This window comes from Platalea leucorodia (genome assembly GCF_965183815.1).
Source record: "Platalea leucorodia genome assembly, chromosome: 6".
Taxonomy (NCBI): Eukaryota; Metazoa; Chordata; class Aves; order Pelecaniformes; family Threskiornithidae; genus Platalea; species Platalea leucorodia.
Genome location: NC_138828.1, coordinates 51411490 through 51432674, shown reverse-complemented (window position 1 = coordinate 51432674; position 21185 = coordinate 51411490).

Sequence of the window (21185 nt, the reverse complement as noted above, 5' to 3'; positions counted from 1 at the left end):
AAAGCTTGGTGCATATCGATTTCTGCTTCAGCTAAAACCCAAACTCTGGAAGTAGAAAATGCATAGTTTTATATATTTTACAGGAGGATATTGATTACAAAAGCCTTTGATACTAAAATACTTCTATATTTCATATGAATTTACTTCCAATTATCATCATACAACAGAAGCCTAATGTAAGAAAAATAAAATTACATCACAACACAGAAATAACTAGATTGCCTCAACAGCTGCAAGCTCCTCAAATTATTACATATACATCCTAGAAGTATCTATTAGATATTCTAGAAGTATTTATTAGATATTCTTATTATTATTCTTTGCATCCCTTGCCAGGTTCAGCTCCAGCCGAGCCTTGGCCTGGAAGACAGGCACCTCCAGAATAAAATTCATCTCATCTTCTCCAGGTGCTACCAGCTGTCCATTAAGTTAAGGTGTAAAACCAGCTTTTCATTTTTAGAGTTACTTAAGATGAATGTCATCTCATGGGGTAGCAGTAGAGGTTTTTGAAATATTGATTAAAAAAATCATGAAATCATGCTTGCAAAATTCAACTTGTTGATATGTGCAGCTGGATAGATAGAGAGAGAACTAACACAAAACAAATGCCACAAAAGCAGAACACTGAGTAGTTATCCAGTGAGGTATTTCAAGAATGGCGAATATGTCTTGAACTCTGCTCAACATAATCCTATATTGCACATCAAAGCAGAGATCTAAAGCACTGGCATTACTCTTGCCTGAATTGCTATAGGGAGTGAAGCTGAGTAAAAAAATATATACGCATATGTTATATTTAGAGAGAGAGAGAAGTAAGTTTCCATCTCTTTGTTGTGGTAACACGGGATTTGTTATGCAGTTCAGCAAGGAAAAAAAAAAAATGTATCTCTAGGGTTAGGAAAGAGAAATTAGAATCAGAATATTTTACCTTTTTTTGTTTTTTGTCCTCCTTAACTAGAGGCAAGTTGTTGACTCAAGTCCCAGAGGTTAGGAGCAACTTCAAACATTACTTAGATAATTAAAGAAGGCCTGATGCGAAGAAATTTAGAAAATATAAAGGCATGTGTATAAGTGCACTTTATAAAGCATTTTGACTACTGAGCAACAATATAGTACAAAGATAATGAGTAGACTTACTGAGTGTTTGTTGATGTATAATTACTATATCAAAACCATGGTGTAACATAGACATGTTGCAGTTGGAGATTGAAATACAGTGTCCAAGGCACTTTATTTACAGCAATGATGCTAATTTTTCCTTTGAAATTTGCCTAGTCATGTCATTCACCCTATTAATCACTTACAGTGTTTTTAAGTACGGTTGTGTTTACATTTTTTAAATTTGCTTGCTGTGATATTCACATCAAAATTAATGGAATGGCAGGGAAGTTTTCCCAAAACATTGACTTTAAAGAAAATTCTGGGGAGTTGTGAAAACAAATTTTCACATGCAGAATAATCAGCTTTGGTAATAAATCATTGCCAGTGAGGATCTCAGCTAATACGATAGTTCATTGAAACCAATTAAAAATGTGGTTTGTTTTTTTTAGCTCTGGGGGGAAAAAAAAAAAAAAATCACTATTTTGTATTGTGGACTGCAACTGACAACTACATGAGTAGAGCAACGAAAACATACCTATTGCCACACAGTTGCATGTTCATGCAGAGTCTTCCATATCATCCCCAAAATTTTATGTGTACGCTATGGCTGAAGAAATCAATTTAAAATTCAACTGTCTTGCTGAGTTTTACAAAATATTATCACTGCATGAAGTACAAGTAAGTTTAAAAACTGTAATGTGGGATTATTTTTGCAACAGAAGGGCAAATCCAGGTTCTCCTTTACCATGTAGGTAAAGGCTGGACACCTGTGATCCCCAGCAGTGCTGGCTAGCCTACATCTTGCTGCTCTTTGAAAAATCCATGCCTGCCAGCTTTGCCATGAGCCTCCTGCTAGTCTTCTGCTAGATATGCTCCACTTTGTCCTCTCCACAGTCTTCTCCATGATGAGTTTGTAAAACTGCAAGTGAGAGAGACTGCTTTGCTGAGACCTTTGCCTGAGGTGGCAAAATTCAGATAATTTGGCTTAAGATGAGGAGGAAGTTACTCATGAGGGAACAGGTACCTGATATAAATACAAAAAGAAGTTATATTTCACCCCTACAAGGGGTTTTATTTAAGAGCATCATACTTTATCTTTGTGAAATATAGGCATAATCCTGGCATCCCAGGACTCAGACTTGCTGTCTATGCTGGTATTGCACTTACAAAAAAACTGTAAGGCTCTGTTCAAGCAGGAAAAAACAACTCTCTACAGGCATCACAAAATCTAGAAAAGCTAAAAGGAGGCTGATCCATCACTTACTCTGCTGGAAGGGAGAAGTGAGAAGGAAAGAGGAAAGGAGGTAGAAATAAACAGTTGGCAGCTTCTAGCCATAACACCAAGGCAGAAGGGAAATAACTATTCCCAATCTCTCCTGGTTTGCCTCACCCCTTCCTGAAGGTCATGCATGAAAACACAAGAGGGAATTTCCCAGCTCCAATTCTTTCATGTATTTCTGGTGTATCTGTCTCATTCCCTGCCTGTTCACATGGCTGCCTCCTAATTCAAGCATTTTCTTGCTTGAAGCCAGATTTCCTTTCTCGCCAGGGTTCATCTCAGTCAGAAAAACTCTCCTTTCATCCAGTCTCCATTGCCCTACGACTTGATTTGCTACCTCAAACTGAAGCAAAATATTCCCAGTCCCCCTCTGTGACACATTTCTCCAGTCAGTCAGCACCTCCCCTTTATTCCTGTTCCTAACGCTTACCTCTAGTCAGGAACTTTTTGGGTTAGCATTTCCCTACACCCTCACGTACACAGCCATAACACATCTTTTTTCTCCTACACAAGCCACCGCAGATCACAGGAGCAATTTCTCCTTTTTTAACATGTTTTCCACTGGCAAGTTGCTTCGCCATGTCTTTTCCACCGATCTTCACACGAGTGTAGCTTTTGCCTCCTCTAAACTGCAGTCAGGCAGTTTCTCTCTCTGCTCTCCCTGGGCCCCAGTTTTCTGTCCTGCTGTGTGGTCTCACTGCAGTGCAGCCCTTGGACTGAAGCATGTTCAGTGACTCTTTGAAGCTGGCCTGTATCTGATGTTTGAGAGGCACTCAGAATAGCAAGGAACCAGCACAGACACCGAGGAATGACTGTTCAGACATATCAGTTACTAAAACCACTGCAGATCATGTACAAACCATGGTAATTTGAAAGCCAACTTTTGGAAAGTCTGCACAGGAAGAGGTAAATGCCTATCTCGGGCACAAAAAGCTGACTGTGTGAAGGAATTCAATCCGTGCAGTGGAAGTTTGACAGAACTACAAGATTGCTAAATAGGGCCATAAAATGGGAAATTTCAGATGTTCTTATTTACAAGATAGGGCACGGGGAAAAGGGGGAAAGGAAAGGGGCAGTGTCAGCCCTGCCTATGATACCCAGAGCTTTATCTTCAGTGTCTATTAACTGTGACCTTACAATGAAATATCATTGTCTGAAATACAATGACAGTCTCTGAAGCAGGTACGAGGTTTCAGGCTTCCCTACTGCTTTCAACTAGGCTTACTCTGACTCTCTTCTGAGCCCAGTGAAATCTTTGTAGTGTGTCTGATTCAGCAGGGGAGGCAGTAGTTACTCCAGTTGCTCCAGTTTCAAATAGCATCAGATGTTCTGCAGAGACAGACAGTGATTTGAGTCTCCTCAGCTAGAGAAAACTGAGCCCAGATCTCACACATTTAGAGGGAGTGTCCTAGTAGACACTGGAGGAGATGCGCCTTTAAAGAAAAGCATGTCTCCTGCTCCTGCACACGCTCTCAGAAAGAAAATAATTTTCTGTGAGGGGAGGGACCTTGCTACAGTGCGCCAGACACCAAACAACAGACACACAACCCCAGTTATATGGGACAACCACATGAATTCTTTTACCCACTCTTTCATCCTCAGATTCCCCACCAGCTTAGTCCAGGTGGCTCCTCTTTAGTGTGCCAATCATTCCAGTAGCTAATATGTTTTGGGTTTCGTTCTTCTAACAAGAGGCTAAAATATCAGATATTGCAAATGTTCTTCAGTGTCACTGAGTACCATATTCACCAGTGAAATTAGGACTGAAACAGATTTGCTTAGCTATTGCCTGAAGATTGTGTTCATCTAACCTACACCTGCATGCCTGTGCCAAGAGGCAGGTGCCAAGCATCAGATGTACTTACCCATTAAGTAATACTGGGCTCAAACACTTAGCAGGAATGACGTAAACATGGCTTTCGGTACATTTGCTTAAAATGAGCCTAGTATAATCATCATACTTTTCAAAGAAAAAATTAAGCATTTTAAAGACCTGTTGTAAGTAACTTCTGTGAAATTTAACTCCTGTTTATATGACAGATATTTTCTGTTATTTGAAAACTGTTCCACCTTTACCCTGGCTATATTCCCTTTGAAAATTAAAAAGTATCTTTTATCCTACCCAGTAGATCAGCTAAACTTTCTAGCTGTTTATTTGACCTTATTTTCTTAGACGAGCCTTGAAGTTACATTTTCCTTTTTTGCAATATTAATACATAGCGAATATCAAGTCATCCAACACTGCATTAATGTATTCCAATATCGTACCAATACACTCCCTTTGGATTAATTAAAAAAGAAATATGAACTTTCCATTGTATAGGCATTCTCCACCACCTTGGTTTTACAAAAGAGAAGACTGATAAAATTGTTGATCCATTAACTTTACAATTCTTTCATAAAGATAAATACAACTGTGGCAAGATGGGATTGTTTTCCTACAAAATCTGTATTAAAATATCAGCCTGAAAGTAAACAATAAAAAAACCACCAGGGACTTTGCCAGACTGAATCCCACTAGTCAGTTGTGGTGAAGAAAGAAAATTATTAAGACTTCATCTAAAATCAAATGTGATTTGATGAGAGGCATGTGAACCACAGCGTAGCTGTATCTGAATACTGAATGGTTTAATGAACACTGTAATTCAGGTCACTTGTTCTTCTCTCCCATGGTTCACTGTGCTCACATTTTTGACCAGCCCACATGATGCATCATAAAAGATGAGGTCCAAAGGAAACAAAGCTTTTGTTTCCTTAGGACAAGGACAAAGACAACTGTAAGGAAGTCAAGTTTTTATGGATTCTCTATGTGTGATCAAGTAATTTCACATTTTAAGAAGTGGAAGACAAGTTTGCAGATGACACCAAGTTGGGTGGAAGTGTCGATCTGCTGGAGGGTAGGAAGGCCCTACAGAGGGACCTGGACAAGCTGGATCATTGGGCTGGGGCTAACTGTGTGAGATTCAACAAGGCTAAGTGCTGGGTCCTGCACTTGGGTCACAACAACCCCATGCAACGCTACAGGCTTGGGGAGGAGTGGATGGAGAGCTGCCTGGCGCAAAAGGACCCAGGGGTGTTGGTTGACAGCCGCCTGAACATGAGCCAGCAGTGTGCTCAGGTGGCCAAGGAGGCTAATGGAATCCTGGCTTGTATCAGGAATAGTGTGGCCAGCAGGAGCAGGGAGGTGATAGTGCCCCTATACTCGGCACTGGTGAGGCCACACCTTGAGTACTGTGTTCAGTTTTGGGCCCCTCCCTACAAGAAGGACATTGAGGGGCTGGAGCGTGTCCAAAGAAGGGCAACGAAGTTGGTGATGGGTCCAGAGAACAAGTCTTAGGAGGAGTGGCTGAGGGAGCTGGGGTGTTTAGTCTGGAGAAGAGGAGGCCCAGGGGAGACCTTATTGCTCTCTACAACTATGTGGAAGGAGGTTGTAGTGAGGTTGGGGTCGGTCTCTTCTCCTAACTAACAAGTGACAGGATGAGAGGAAATGGCCTCAAGCTGCGCGAGGGGAAGTTTAGGTTGGATATTAGAAATAATTTCTTCACCGAAAGGGTAATCAGGCACTGGAACAGGCTGCCCAGGGAAGTGGTTGAGTCTCCCTCCCTGGAGGTATTTAGAAGACAGGTAGATGTGGTGCTTGAGGACATGGTTTAGTGGTGGACTTGGCAGCGCTAGTTTAATGGTTGGACTCGATGGTCTTAAGGGTCTTTTCCAACCTTAACTATTCTATGAATCTATGATAAACGCAAGCTAGATCTGCTCATTAATCACCTGCGCAGGCACAATGGAACCATATGGCAATTTTTGCAGTCAGGGCCTAAAAAACAGCAGTAGACACCAAGGTCCTCAAAATTTCTGAATCAAGCATTTTCCAAGCAAAACAGACCTTATGTTGGAAGAATGACATAGGCATCACTAAAAGTACCAAACAGCTAATTTCCACATGCAATCTCCCTTCACAGAAGATGTTTAGAACAGGATCAAAGAGGTGATAGATGTCATTTTTGTATAAATGGAATATCACTAAAAGCGAAGAAACTTCCTTAAGTTCCCTTGTTCAATGACCACATTTGAGAGATCCCTAGTCACAATATCTTTCCCCTATTAATTTTTCCACTGAAAAAATACTATACTATTTGAATATAATTGAAAAAGCAAATACAAATCATCTAAATACAGATATTTTTGGGAAAAGGGACAAAGCATAAAAGATGTCTTTGCCTTTTCAACTTAATACATCCACTACATAGAAGTTTTGAAAGAAAACAGAATTATTTTACACTTGCAGTGGGTAGTACAACTTGTATGGTATATATACATGGGCCCAATACAAGAAAATAAGAAGCAGCAGCACACAGATAACTCCAAAACACAATCTAAGATCCTGGACAATATATTATAGTTTAGTTAATTTCTAATCCTCACATAGACTTTTACTTACAGCACAAAAGAGAAGTCAGAGACACATTCTTCGTTTTGTATTCAATGTAATGAAAATTATTCTTGACCTGCTGCACTCATATCAGAAATAAATTGTTAGTAAATTGAACAGCATTCCAAAAGTTATTTGACTGTGTTGCTCATATTATGTCTCCTTAACAATATTACACTGAGCAATAAAAGACTGAATCTTAATGCATCTGTGTAGTAGGATTGAAATGCAGTTCGTATGCAAAGTCAGGTCTTGGTTTTCTTGATCTTATTGCTTATGAGTACAGTCTTAGCATCATGTCAATATAATGACCATATAAAAATGTAGTTGCAGTACATATAAATATTAAAAATTCTAAGGTTGCAGAGTCAAACATTAAAATCATGAAAAAAGACAGAGATAGAGCTACCTGTGTAATAAACTACATTATGGAATTATGCAACACTTTTTAAAAAAGGATCAGTGTTCACTATGGTGCATTTAAATGAAGTTTAAGTTTAAGGTTCCACTGATTTTTCGAAGTTGTCATCTAGACATGTTGATGACTATGACTGAGTGAATTTGTATTAAAATGTAAAAGCCATTGCTCCAATCAAGGGCGCACATTCTAATTAAGTACAGTACATCAGGGAGGAGAAATTAAGAGTTACATTGTGCTCAGCTGTTATGAGGATTACATGAGGTTCAAAATGGGCTTCCGCCATTCATACAATTGTCAAGAACAACCACTGATTCCTGTGCTCAGGGGAATGCAGAAACTGCTTGGTTCAATTAATTGGTTGTCTGAAGGTCAAAGGCCCAGAGAGTATTACAGCCTCTGATGGTGATACCAGAGCACAGTAACCTGGGAAACCCTGAGGTACAAGGAGGTAACACAGGAACAGACCGAAAAGAATAATGGTTGCTAAGTTTCAAATTAGTTCCACGGAGAACCTAGCTGTTCATGCAAAAGATTGGTATTTAAATTTATGGATCTGTGTCAGGAATTTATTAGCTAATAAGACAAGGTCTGTTGAGGGGAAGGGGATGGAGCCAGGGAAAAAAGGCAAGAGAAAGATTATTTGGTAGAAGAGGATTAAGTGAAAATGTAAAAGAAATATGGAGAAAATCTGCAGAGGAGAAAAGACTTTTCAGAGTGAAGACTCCAGAACCTGATTTGGTATCACCACTTGAGTCCAACAGATCTCTGCCCGAATTGCCTCTGGTCCTGAGGGGCTCAGCTACAAAAAAGAGAAGAGGGATGCTTTTATCTGCCAAGCAGGTTCAATGCACTCTCCTCTCTGTTGCCTCTTTGGAATCCACCACTTGTGGAGGGTGTTCACGAGTTCCTGCAGGCCTACACAAGGCAGAAAATACCCAGGAAGTTTTAAGGTTATGATTTCAGCACAGAGAGGCTCCGTGACTGTTTTTCCAATGCAAATGTTTTAAGGACATTCAGAAGAGTTTAGAGAATGACAGCTTGCATAAGTCTGTTCACCAGGAGGAAAGAAGTACAGGAGAGCTAAGCCTGAATTAGAAGAACAAGCAAACCAAAATTCAGATATTGGATTTCTCTTCTTGATATATGTGACTAGATATGTACATTATAGAAATTAAATAAGCAAGTTGCCGAAGATGTGGGACAAGGATTAAAGACAAAACTACATACATGTCCAGTTAAAACCATTAAAAAATTGGAATTTGCTAAAACATTTGATTTCTGAGATTTTAGTAGTTTTTAGCTGAAAACTGTGTGAAGAGAAAGGAAGGTAGAGAGAGGTCTGGAATTTGCACATTCAAAAGGAAAGACCTTAGCATCCTCCACATCTTCAATGTCAGGCTGCCCAGGAAATCTGTCTGTCAGCATTGATTGACTCAAGGATGAAGACCCATTTAGAAAGAACAGCTGAAGTAAGTGCTGCCTTCAGTTTCTGGTCCTAGCCCTTTTCTGAAGGTTCCCACTCCCAAAGCAGGGATGGCTGAAAGAGCAAGGCATCCGCGCCTGAACTGCCGCAGCCAACATCCAAACATTTTAACATTGCCTGAATTCAGCCATCTGACCAATTTCAGCTCAGCTATAGAAAGTAAGCGGAAGATTAAGCAGGATTCAGGCCTCACTGATAACAGATCACCAGCCCTCAAATTCCAACCATCTGGCATGTCTGCCTGTACCGCCTTCTATAAATCAGCCCAAGATACATTCCTTCCACTGTTTGAACACAAATATGAGTATACAGCACCTCAGCTTTCAAGCTGAGGCTTTTCTGAAAGCTCTTTCTGTAGATCCTGTCTCCCTCTTTAGCTTTTCATCTAGCCCTGGTCAGAGGCAGCCACACATTAAATTCTTGCAGCCATAATTTCATTGCCTGACATAAGATGCACAGGCATTGGCTTGGAGCCTGCACTACAGTGAGCAATGAAATCCTTACTGGAGCCTTTCTCAGAGTACATTTTGACCCAGTTTTAGTTTCCACAAAAACCAGGACATGGAAGATGATTGGTGTGCGATAGGTCTTCATCCTCATGTAGGATCAGGATGCAGCCAAGGCACGCACTCAGATCCTGGCTCCCACAGTTCAGGCATATCCATAAGCAGCCTGGTTGTTCTTTCAGTGAAACATAAGAATATAAAGCTACTTTAAAAGTTAAAGAAGAATGCAAAACTTTACTCAAATTCTAGTGTGGAAGAATGATAATTTTTTATTCTTGGTACATCACCAGAGCTTCCATTGGCTGTGGATTAAGGGTATAAAATAAGGCATATTTAATTTTGTTGTGTTTAATTGTTAATAACTATGGGAAAATACATGCTGGAAATATTCAATATTTTTCACTTTTAAAAAATAAAATGTATTTTAAATATAGCAAAATTTATTTTAATTGAAATAAATGTTGATTTTTCTTATCTTAGTACAGCTTTGCAAAGATAAGAAATTTCAATCTTTTTTCTTTAATGAGTTTTGTTGGTCATGCCAGCAAACATTACTTAACCAAGAAATTGATTTTCTACAGTGGAATTGGGTCACAGTCAAACATTCCCAGAGTACTTAATTTTCTGCCCCTATTGATATTCAGCTATGGAGTTTTTAAAAATGCACACACTGTGTTTGTACACTGTGTAAGCAAGACAGATACAATAATTATTGACCTTTTCCCAATTTGTTCTGAGTAACAAAAAGGTGAAGACTTTTAGGCTTTTTTTTGGTCTCTTTTTACAGGGTAGACTTGCCATACTCTTTGTGGTCTTAGAAACTAGCTCTTCCCCACATTTTTCCAAATACAGGTCATGTACATGGATGACCAGAACTATAAATAGTCCAGTGTAGCTTTACTGCTATCCTATACACTGACACTGGTAATTGCCATTACAGGCTAAAGTATTACCATACAAGCATGAAAAATTGAAAGCCTAAGTATTTCACTTGTCCATCAGAAATGATGTGGTATTTGAGAGTGTGACTAATAAGTAGCTAAATAACAGATTAATGAGTTGGGTGTCTAGTCCATAAAAGGACTAATAAAGGTCTCAGGAGGACCCCTGTGTACTCAGTGATGAGGATGTGCAGATCAAAGAGTATCAGATAGTGTCTTAAAGGATTCATAACATGAACTGAACACAGCCCTGTTAATGACTGCAGCTTGCATGTATATTTAGTGTACAGATAAAGGAATGATCAGGCAAAAATTATTTTCAAAAAGTTATTTTCAGAGTGTCTGCCATACAACACAATACAAAATAAGGAACTGTTAAATGTATATAAACGGGAGTCATTGCCCAGTCTCATGTGGCTGGACACATCTGTGTGCTATCTGATCATCACTATACTTATCACATTATGCTTGCCAAAATAAGGAATATTGATGACAAATATAGCATTGAGCTGATGTGGTGGTAAAGAAACAGGGCAAAGCATCAGTGGGGCATTGCAGTTACTATTGGCTGGTAGGCAAGGAAAATGTGATAGCCACTTGGGTCCTTGCAGCCCCGGCACTAGCAGACCTTTGGAGAAAAAAGTGGTCAGTACTTCTTCCTACCAGAAATACCTTATCTCATATATCTAGGCACATATTTGCCTTCATAGAGCTTCATTATACTCATGACTTACATTCATCCTGGGGTTGTTTAATATAGTCAAAGCTCCCACTGATGCTTTCAATCTGTAGTCCCAAAACTACATCAAAAATTATTGTTATTAATTCCTAAATGCATGAGTTTGCACTATAAAATGCTTCTCTTTCTTGTTTTATTGACTTTGGGGCACTGATTGTCTTTTATATTTGGACTAGTCAACAGAAATATGCCAAAAAAGAAAATAACCCATCACTATATCTGGCTAGAAATGGGAAAAGAAAGTAAACAGTATGTTTTCAAAAATACAGTGGTTTGGCTTATGGATGATCTTCAGAAGCTTTAGTTATTGCCTAGTTGACTAACAAAACTGTCTCAAAATGGTTTTGTAAATACATACTCACATATCCACGTGTTATGGGAAAAGTCTTAAAATAACTCTACGTACAAATCAGACACAGTTGGTGCACTTAGAAACTCATAAAGGTTATCAACTTGCATTCAAGAGGCTGCCTCTGAAAATGAAGTTAAAAAACATTGTTCCAAGCCAGATTTTAATCATCCATTCAAAGGGAAATCTAATTTGTATTCCACTACATCACTGTGTGAATCATTTGTGATAAGGAAGAAGCTTCAGAAATTTATGTTTGATGCTAAATCTCAATGACCAGTTCTACAAAGCACAAGAATTGCAGAACACAACAGGCTGACTCCATCTGAAATTCCTTCTGCTGTGCCTTTTTTCCCCTTTCAAACACTGGCAACAGCAAGACTCTGGAGAGAGGCATAATCCCTGGGGCCAAAAGGCACCCTTCCCATCACTTCCATGGCTACACAGGCACATGCAGGTGCACACACTCACATAGATCAGATGAAAAATTATCCTTCTCAAAACTACAACTTAAAATTAATTGGAACACATTTTCCCATTGAAAAATTAAGAATAATGTGCTGGAGAGTGACATTATTCATTTTGAGGTTTTATTACTATTTCGGTAATTTTTTTTTTAAGATCAAAGAAAGAAATGAGCTAATATTGATTACAATATTGATTATGGTGTTCAGACAAAAGTTCTCTAACTGGCATGTATTTTACTGAACAAGCAGAGTAATCTTTTCTCTTTTTCCTTTTTATGCAGGGTCTTTATATGATACAAATAGCTGAGAGGTCATAAGTATAAAATGACTCATAAGGAGAATTATTAATGCTGGTAAATTGGATAATACTCCATAGGATATGGCAAAGTAATTACTTTCTCAAGAACTCTCCACTCACCTCAATATGCACTGATAATATGTTCTATACATTTATTTATGAAGTCTATGCTTTAACAGATAGATGCTTCAGATTTTTCTTTTCAAATGCAGGTACCATCCTGTATAAATATTCCATTTTCCTTCCCATATAGAAATGTATTTTTCTTACTGCATGCACTTCAAAGATTTATAAATAAATAAGAAGATGAAACAACATTTACAAATGAGTGTGGAGATCTGTCCGCTGCATGCCAACAAATATGAGATTAGACATTTCTCAGTGGAAGCAGTGGATTATTTGACAGTTGATTGCCATGGATGAACATGGTGGACATCTGAGGTAGGTCACAGATGCACTGGCTGTAAACACTGCTGGCTTATTCATTGCATAGTCTTTGTTTACCTCTCCTCCTTTATTGCTTATTAATATTTTAAATTGTATTGTCTTTCTAATTCTATCTATTTTCTCCTTGAGGGCTGGTCCTCTCCTTAACTATCTGTAAAGTGTCCTTAAAGGTTTAACAAGCTATACGTTCTGTGGTTCACATTTTACTGACAAAAAATACATCTCATAACCGCAGAATTTCCTAGGTCCTATTGATACGTACCCTTATGGTGTATTATAATTCTGAATTAAACTGCAGATAGACAAGAACCTCCATTTGGTGAGCAAAAATTTCATTTGTCCAGTGGTTTTTTTTTCAGTCTTCTCCCTCTTCTGTGTTGGACACAGCTCTTATACAGATAGATGACACCTAACTTCTCCATCTGTTTCACAGGGCCATAAAAAAGACCCAGACTTGGTTAAAAGAGTCACTGGCTACACGGAAAAAGGAAGAAATAAAAATGGCAGTTGTGAAACTCATACTAGTATGAATGCAATTTCTTCCTACCCCATCTCATCCATCTCCTTTCCTCTTCTCCAGTCAGCTTTACACTACAAGGAATGCTAATGAGAACTGAAAAAAATGCAACTGCATTGTTGATTGTCAGCATTTTTGAAGGTAGATTAAATGCACAGAAGCAATAAAATAGAAAATAAGTGAGAAAAATGTACTGGTTTTGAAGGTTGATCATGCTCAAGGGCTTAATACATACAAGGTGTTTCAAACCCAGAACAGCAATGAAAGGGAAGAAACTGTCAAAAACCAGTGAAAGCAGCACTAGGAACCATGTATTCCAGAGAGGAAATGCTTATTGTGGAAGGTAAAAACTCACAAAAAAACACGAACAATAAAATTGGATTCCTACAGTCAAAAAAAATTATATTAGTTTAGAATATTTAGGTTAGAATATTTTCTGCAGATCTTGGATGCAAATGCAAACAGCAGCTGTTTTTCCCAGATTTTACACATAGGGGAACTGAGGCACAGAAAAATAAAACATCTGCCTTAGCTCACCTGTTTTTTCAGCAGAAAATCCAGGAACTGGAGTTTAAGAGATCTGAGCTCTAATGCAGACACTAGAGAGACACTGTTTTTGGTACATAGAGTGTACTATCACTACAGAAGTTTGCATTTTGAATTTAGAATATAAGACTTCTGTTTTAGAGACCAAACAGGTCTCTAATGCTTTCGGATATGTTACTAAAAAAAAGGAAAATGAAATGGTATACAAAAATCTAGATATGGCAATATTCATAGGCTAACCTATAGTTCAAGGAAAAATGTTAATTGGGCCCTAAAGGAAGTACGTGTGCCCTCAAACAAGCAGAAATACCCACATGTAAATATCAGAAGATAAACAGTAAGTGGAATTTTGCAGAAAATACAAAAAGCAAAACTAAAATCTAGCCAAACAAGAATAAGGGCAACAGCACAGCTGCCAGTATGAGGGCAGAATATGTTCATTTGGTAAAAGCATTAGGCAATTAGCAAAAAAAAAAAAATTAAATAATTGCAGGTGCTGACATTAAATGCATCACCTCAAAAATGTCTTACCATCCCTATCTAAGAGAATTTCTATAATCTTTAAGAAAAAGCAAACCAGAAGAATGAGTAACAAAGTATCTTAAATCTGACATAGAAAATAGACACAGTACTATACACAAAAGTTGCAAAGTGGTCTGAACAGGGCAAAGAGCCCTTTGATGCTTTAAGAAGTATAGGTGAAACTGAAATCCTAATATGTAGGCAAACTGTCAGCCAGGAATGATCAGCAATAACTACTGAGATACAAGGAAAAGCAGCAAGAGATCTTGGGATTGAGCTAATTTGGATGGAAAGTGCTGGGTCTTAGCAAGAGAGTAATGCTCCAGTAAAGAAGTAATGGCCCAGTAAAGCAGAAAGAGTAACTAAAAAGAGAAATGTTTAATTTAAAACATTTTCAAGTGAAAGTTTTTCTTTGATTTTTTTCTTCACATACTGTTTTGATAGAAAGCAAGATCGCCCCCCTTTTTAAATTTCCTCTCCTTGACTTTTTCCTTGGTCTCTCTTCACACCAGACACACTCATGTAACAAACTAGGGAATAGGAAGGGAGAAAAGAAAGGGGAAAAAAAAAAAATCACAATTACAAACAACGGGGGGGGAAGCGACACACTCTGACTTTTTAAAGATATGGTTCATTTGTAATAAAACAGAGAAAATCAACATTCATTTAAAAAATTACAATTTATGACAGCTTTTCATGAAACTATTTGTCAATTTTTCAGTCCTTAACCTAAAACTTTAGTTAAAAAGCTGAAACTTTAGGCAAACAGAGTGAGTAGCCTGTTGGGTAAGAACAGAGGAGTGCATGGGATACATACTGGTATTAGCTATGTTTTGACACAGATCCACATTACAGTATCTTAAATAACTTAAATACAGTGAACAAAAAGCATCATAGGGTAAGTACAGAACTGAACCAAAAAAAATTCTGCAGGACCAGTTAAACACGACTTACTGTCAGAGTGGGTTCAGCTTTTCAAAGGGAGTCTTAAGGTCTACCCTGCTTTGACTCTACTCAGTATTTTTCTGAGAGATTTGAATTATGGAATAGCACAAGGTTTGCAAATATTTTGTCACTGATTTCAAGAATTTAAGGAAGGAGACATGACAGCAGCTCATCAAACCCCAGCAACAGTTGCAGAAGGTGCTAAAGATTGCAATAAATTATTTTAGCTAGACAAAGTCAATTCTCAGTTTCTAAATATTGTAACAGTATATTTAAAAGAGAAGTTGTCTGATGATTCCAACTTTGAAGAAATCCTGAACAATAAGAAACAAAACATCCTGAAAAGAAAAGTGACTGCAAAACTTGTTGCCATAGATTTCAGCGGATCATGAGAAGTGCAACAGCAGCACAGGAGGATAACTGCTCCCTACCTGCACCTTGCAGGAACTAGATCGAACGCGAAGCCGTGGCTGTCACACACCCTGGCCTCAGCACAAAACTGCTGAACAGTGAAAAAGTTTGGAACTTGCCCATAGGGCAGGTCTAGAGGCTCTTCTTGCAAGAGCAGCAGGTCAGAAAGGTTTTTGATCCACTCAGCTTGATAATTTGTTTAATAATAGAGAATGAAAGCGTGGTATTTAAGAGGACAAGCTTAAGTTGAAAACTGAATATTGACACACAGTCTGTGTTACATTATGTGACATAACGGTTCCTAATTCACAGGCACACACACACACACACACACACTCAGAGAAGCAAGCAGCAGACACAGGGACTAAACAGTGGGCCAGTAGCACCAGAAGCATGACTTCTATGTTACCTAAAGAAATAAAATACCTCTACTATTTCAATACTGAAACTAAAAAGGGCATTTGGGTCTGCACCATACAAATGGAGCACACACGGATTACAAGGGCAGAATTTAAAAGAGGCTGTAATAGTATATAGTTGTGTTATTTACACTGCTTCTCTAATCCCATGCTGTTTTTAAATAAGAAAGGCCAGACTTGCTACAAATTCTGCACAGGGTCATTGAAATCAATGAAGATGCACTAGCTGACTTCTGCTGGTATTTAAGACCATCAAGTAAAGCCTCCAAAGGCTTTCCTCTTTGGAGTCCTTTCTTGAACTAGCCTAGAAGCCATAGGTAGCAACAAAAACACTTTCTGGCAGAGAGTCTTTAAGCATGCATAATGCACTATATACACTTCACAGGTTCTAGGAGCTTTTTGCAGGACTTTTCCCTGAGAACACCCACCAGTCAGGCCCTCAGCTAGCTCTGCAGAGAGGGACTGGGTTAATGAAGGTAATTATGGAATCCATTCTTCTTGTACTCTCATATATGGACCATTTTTGTAATTAAGAACTTAAATACCAGGCCCATAGCAATTAATAACTAGCTTATTTGCATTTATATAGAGTCATCGTCACTGTCGCTATTGACAATTTGTAGTGGTACATTCTCCCCAGCAAATAAAGTCCTATTGAAAGTGTTCTGTCCTTCCACTTACTTGCAAGAAAAACTCTTTTTTTTTTTTTTTTTTTAAATCTGAAAAAGTCTTAATTTTCAAGTTGCCCCTGGTTGGACTCCAGTTCCCAAAAGCTAGACAAATATGTATCATTTCAGCAATATGTGTATTGTTTCAGCATTGTGAAAGAAGTCTTGTACATATATTGTAATTGGTAAAACATCTGAAGCCAAATTCTCTGGGACTGTCTTTTGCACCAAGTATGTTCTTCATTCCTCTCACAGCTCCTACTGTGCAATGGCCCTCCTAGCAGAACGAACGCAGTTTTGCTGTAGCCCAGTGTTGCTCCTGTCAAACAGGAGTTTCTGCAACACCAGGCTGAAGACACGTGCTCCCTGTGTGAGTGTACATAGCTATGTGTATGGAAATATCCTACCCCACTTACACAAAGACAAGGGAAGGCAAAGGCAGGACTGCAGACAGAACAAAAATGGAAAACCAGGAGTCAGAGAGAGAAGTCAAACAAAAGCTGGAGGAGAAAAGGAAGAAGCAGACTATTTTTTATAACAACCGCTTGAGTAAAGGCTACTCAAGAACCTCACTTTGAACCAGAACACCTGAGATTCCACATTCCTCCTTAGCCAAATAAAAATCTGTAGCTTGGGTCTAAAGCATATGTTTGTGTATGTCAGAATGGAAGCACAGGTATAAACCAAACAAAAACAAACAAAAAAAAAAATGCATCTTACACAGAGAGAAAAGCAATGCAACACCCAGTCCAAATGGTTCTGCTGGGCCAGCAAACAAAAGTCCAGAAAAGCCAAAATGGCTAAAAAACTCAAGGAAAAAGCCGAAGAGAAAAAACTTGCAACCTCCAATGCTCCTCAAAAGACCCTAAGCAGGTAGTGCTAGTTGCTGAGATAAATCCTTCAGATATCCTGGCAACAAGGGAGCAGAAGGAGGCCATAAATCTCATTCACTGCCATTTGAGTTCATGTTGCTGGCATTGCAGATGGAAAATTTGGTAAGAAGCATCCGTAACTTTGTGAAACCATGTTAGGCTTTGAGCAGAGCAGCACGTGTAGGTGAAAGAGAAGGCAAACCCTCTGTATGGCAATTTAGAAAAACTCTGGGCACTGTGCACACAGTTCTGCTCTGCAGCAGCACCCTACAGACCACTATAGAGATTAGGGCTCAATCTCAGTAAAAAAGTTTGTCAAGAATTCAAGCAGCACCATATCATCAGTCTCTACAGAGACTGATTCAGCCTGACTGCAGAGTACTTTATACCCCATGAGAAGTCAGTAAGCAACTTAATGTCCTTCAGAATACAGATCCCAAGTATCTACAAAAGCCAACACCTCTCAAGTGGCTAATCAAAGCAATTCCAATTAAATCCCTTTTCCAAAATTTATGAGTGAACCCCGCTGATGATGCTTTTTCCATCTCTCCACATTTCCCACATTCCAGTCATCTCTAGTCCCCAATTCCCATAACCATGGACATGCCATAAGAACAGTATGACTGAGGCATGTTAAATAATGAATGGGATGAAGAAGGTGAATGGCGAAAGAATTTACTGTTTCTTACAATGCAAGAAGTGGAGGATAATCAGAAGAAAGAAGTATTGCTCCATGTAGCAATAAATGAACCATGGACCTCATTACCACAGGATGCTGTGAAGGAAAAAAAAAAAAAAAAAAAAAAAAAAAGACACCAAACAAACAAAAAAACCCCAAACCCTATGTTTAAATTAATGGAAGAGAAATCCACTAAGAATTAAACACACGTGTGGATACAACCTTTCAATCAGGACCCCCACAAATTGTCAGAGGATGGATCATGTTCAAGAGGAATTATCTGTGTATCTTAGTCCTACTGTTGTAACCTTGTCCAAAGTATCCGTTATGACACACACATATACACACACAGAGCAGTGCAAAGCTACCTAGCTAAGTGGATGTGTGGTTTCACCTAGTACAGTAGTCCTTTTTATATGCTACTATCTGCTTCCCTCTCCCATTTGCCAATACGCTCTTGCCACCAGCTCTAGCAGTACCAGCGAGATTTAATTCTTTAGGGGGGACACCTCCCCGGCTGGGACCCAGTGGTCTGTATGGCACAACATGAAGATGACATTATTGTATTTAAAAGCACTGCTGATCAGTATACCAAGCCCCATTCTAAATAATCTGGCAGCCAATGCACAGCCCTGCTTAACTCCATTTATAGGAAGCATATGGTAATTATGCATACCTAGACTGCCTGGGTGCATTCACCACTGTTTCTGAAAGGTCAGGATGTTTAGTAACTCATCATTTCAACTGAAGAAGAGAAGCCTATAAATTAGGTTCATCCACAAAATTAGTAAAGTAAAACCTAGTATCTCTGAAGAAGCTCAGAATGCAGCACTGTAGCTCTCCTCTGTCTGACAGGTAACAAAACACCAGCTTCAACACCAAGCCTTCCTTCATTATCACAGCTATACAGGTTTGCACAGAGGAGTCCAAAGCTAAAGGACAGCTTTGTAGCTGTCTTCAGTACCTGAAGGAACAGAACTGTTCCATCTCTGACCGGTTGCAAACTGTCGCTAGAAATTAATCCTCTTTTACAAACTAAGCAACAAGAAGCAGCAACTGAAGCTGTAAAGATGAGGTGGGATCTTATTGAAAGGTGGTACTGAAAAGCCTGGTTATATTTTTATTTCCTGTATGGTGATGTAGATGCAGCACACAGGGAATACACAAACACAGTGTAAAACACACAACTTTGCATTTCATAATTGTGAGTACAAGGGGGTACATAGTACATTATGTATTTGGTTCCAGGGTATAGTGGACATTAAATTAATGTTTTTAAGTTCCTCTTTTTTTCTTAGGTCATGTAGTAAAGTAATTTCTGCACACACACACACATATATGCATGATCTGAATAATGCTCATGCTTGTCTAAATTCAGAAGTGGGTTACTGATAATAAGAAGTACATCTATATTTTTCATTTAAAACACACTCCAGTGAAAAAGTTTGCTTTGATACAAAACTGGGGATTGGCAAGTGCAGGTGTCAACCTATCCTCAAACAACCTGGTACCAGAATAGTATTTCTAATGATAAAATACACTCCCTGCTGTCCAAATCAGCACAGAATCATCTCTTTCCTTTCACAGCACAAGATGCAGGGAAAGCTGTTCTCATTATGGTTGCCTACCTCCATCTAGTGACCAAAAAAGGTATATAAATTAACTCTACAATAATCCAATAATTAATTGTTTGTCATTGGTGGATAAAACTTACAAATCACAAAACTGTTCCTATGAATTTTCAAGTGGTGAAGGAAGTTTATCTTCTCCCAAACAAACAGAAGAGACTGTCTCCAGCATGCTCAAAGAAAGGCTAGTGTATTTGTGCAATGCATGTAGGACATGCATCTCTTACAGAGACCTGGACAGGCTGGAAGAGTGGGCTAGCAAGAACAGCATGAAGTTTAGCAAAGAAAAGTGCAAGGTCCTGCACCCAGGACAAAAGAACCAAAGAGCCCAGTACAGGCTCAGATCTGTGTGGCTAGGAAGAAGCCTTGCTGAAAGGGACTCGGCGTCCTGGTGGACAAGATGAACATCAGTCAGCAGTGCGCCACAGCAGCAATGAAGGCAACTCCGATCCTGGGCTGCATCCACGGGGGCGTTACTAACAGAGATAGAGATGTGTGATCATCCCACTCTATTCAGCACTTGTCAGGCCACACCTGGAGTACTGTGTCCAGTTCTGGTCCCCACGATTGAAAAAAGACACAGACAGACTAAAGACAGTCTACAGAAGGGCCATGAAGATAATCAAAGGGCTGGAGAACCTGCCCTGTGAGGAAAGACTGAATGAGTTAGGTCTTGTCTCCCTGGAGAAGAGAAGGCTCAGGGGGATCTCATCACAATATTCCAATACTTAAAGGGTGGCTACAAAGAGAACGGAGCCACATGGAGGGGACAAGGGGCAATGAGTGCAAGTTGCATTGGGAGAGGTTTCATCTTGATACAAGAAAGAAATTTTTCACAGTGACAACAATTGATCACTGGAACAACCTCTCCAGGGACATGGTGGAGTCCCCATCACTGGACGTTTTCAAGACACAACTGGACAGAATGCTAGACAATCTCATCTAAGCTTCCTTTCCCTCTAAAGGCTGGACAAGATGCCTTTCTATGGAAACCAGTGACACTGCACCAAGAAAGCACAGGCAGATTTCAGTCTTTTGCAGTTCTGCAGCCAGCAAGAAAGGAGGTGTAGGAGCTTAAGAAAAAAAGGAGGTAGGAGGAGATGGATTGGATTAATAACATGAGTTCTATTTAAAAGAAGAAAAACAACCACTCCTTGGGAGTCAGGAATAGTATTCTAAAAACAGACAATCATTTCAGTACCTAAAATGTTACAGGGAACTTCCTGTTTTAGGCAGACTGCACATGGCAGTCACAAATGTCATCAGGGGCCAGCAATCAGCCTTGATGAAAAGCAACCCTCTTGTTAGGGACATGGACAATGAAAAATTCAGGGCAGCATCTACAATACAACTTTTATTCAAGACATAAGCACAAATACTACTCAAGACAAACCCTTTAAGATAGTGGGCTTTTATGCCCGCTATTTCTCCTAAAGTGGGTTTTGTTTTTTTTTTTTTTTACAACCAATAACACTAGAAGATTTTTGATCCACAGCATGACATGCTCAGAACTTT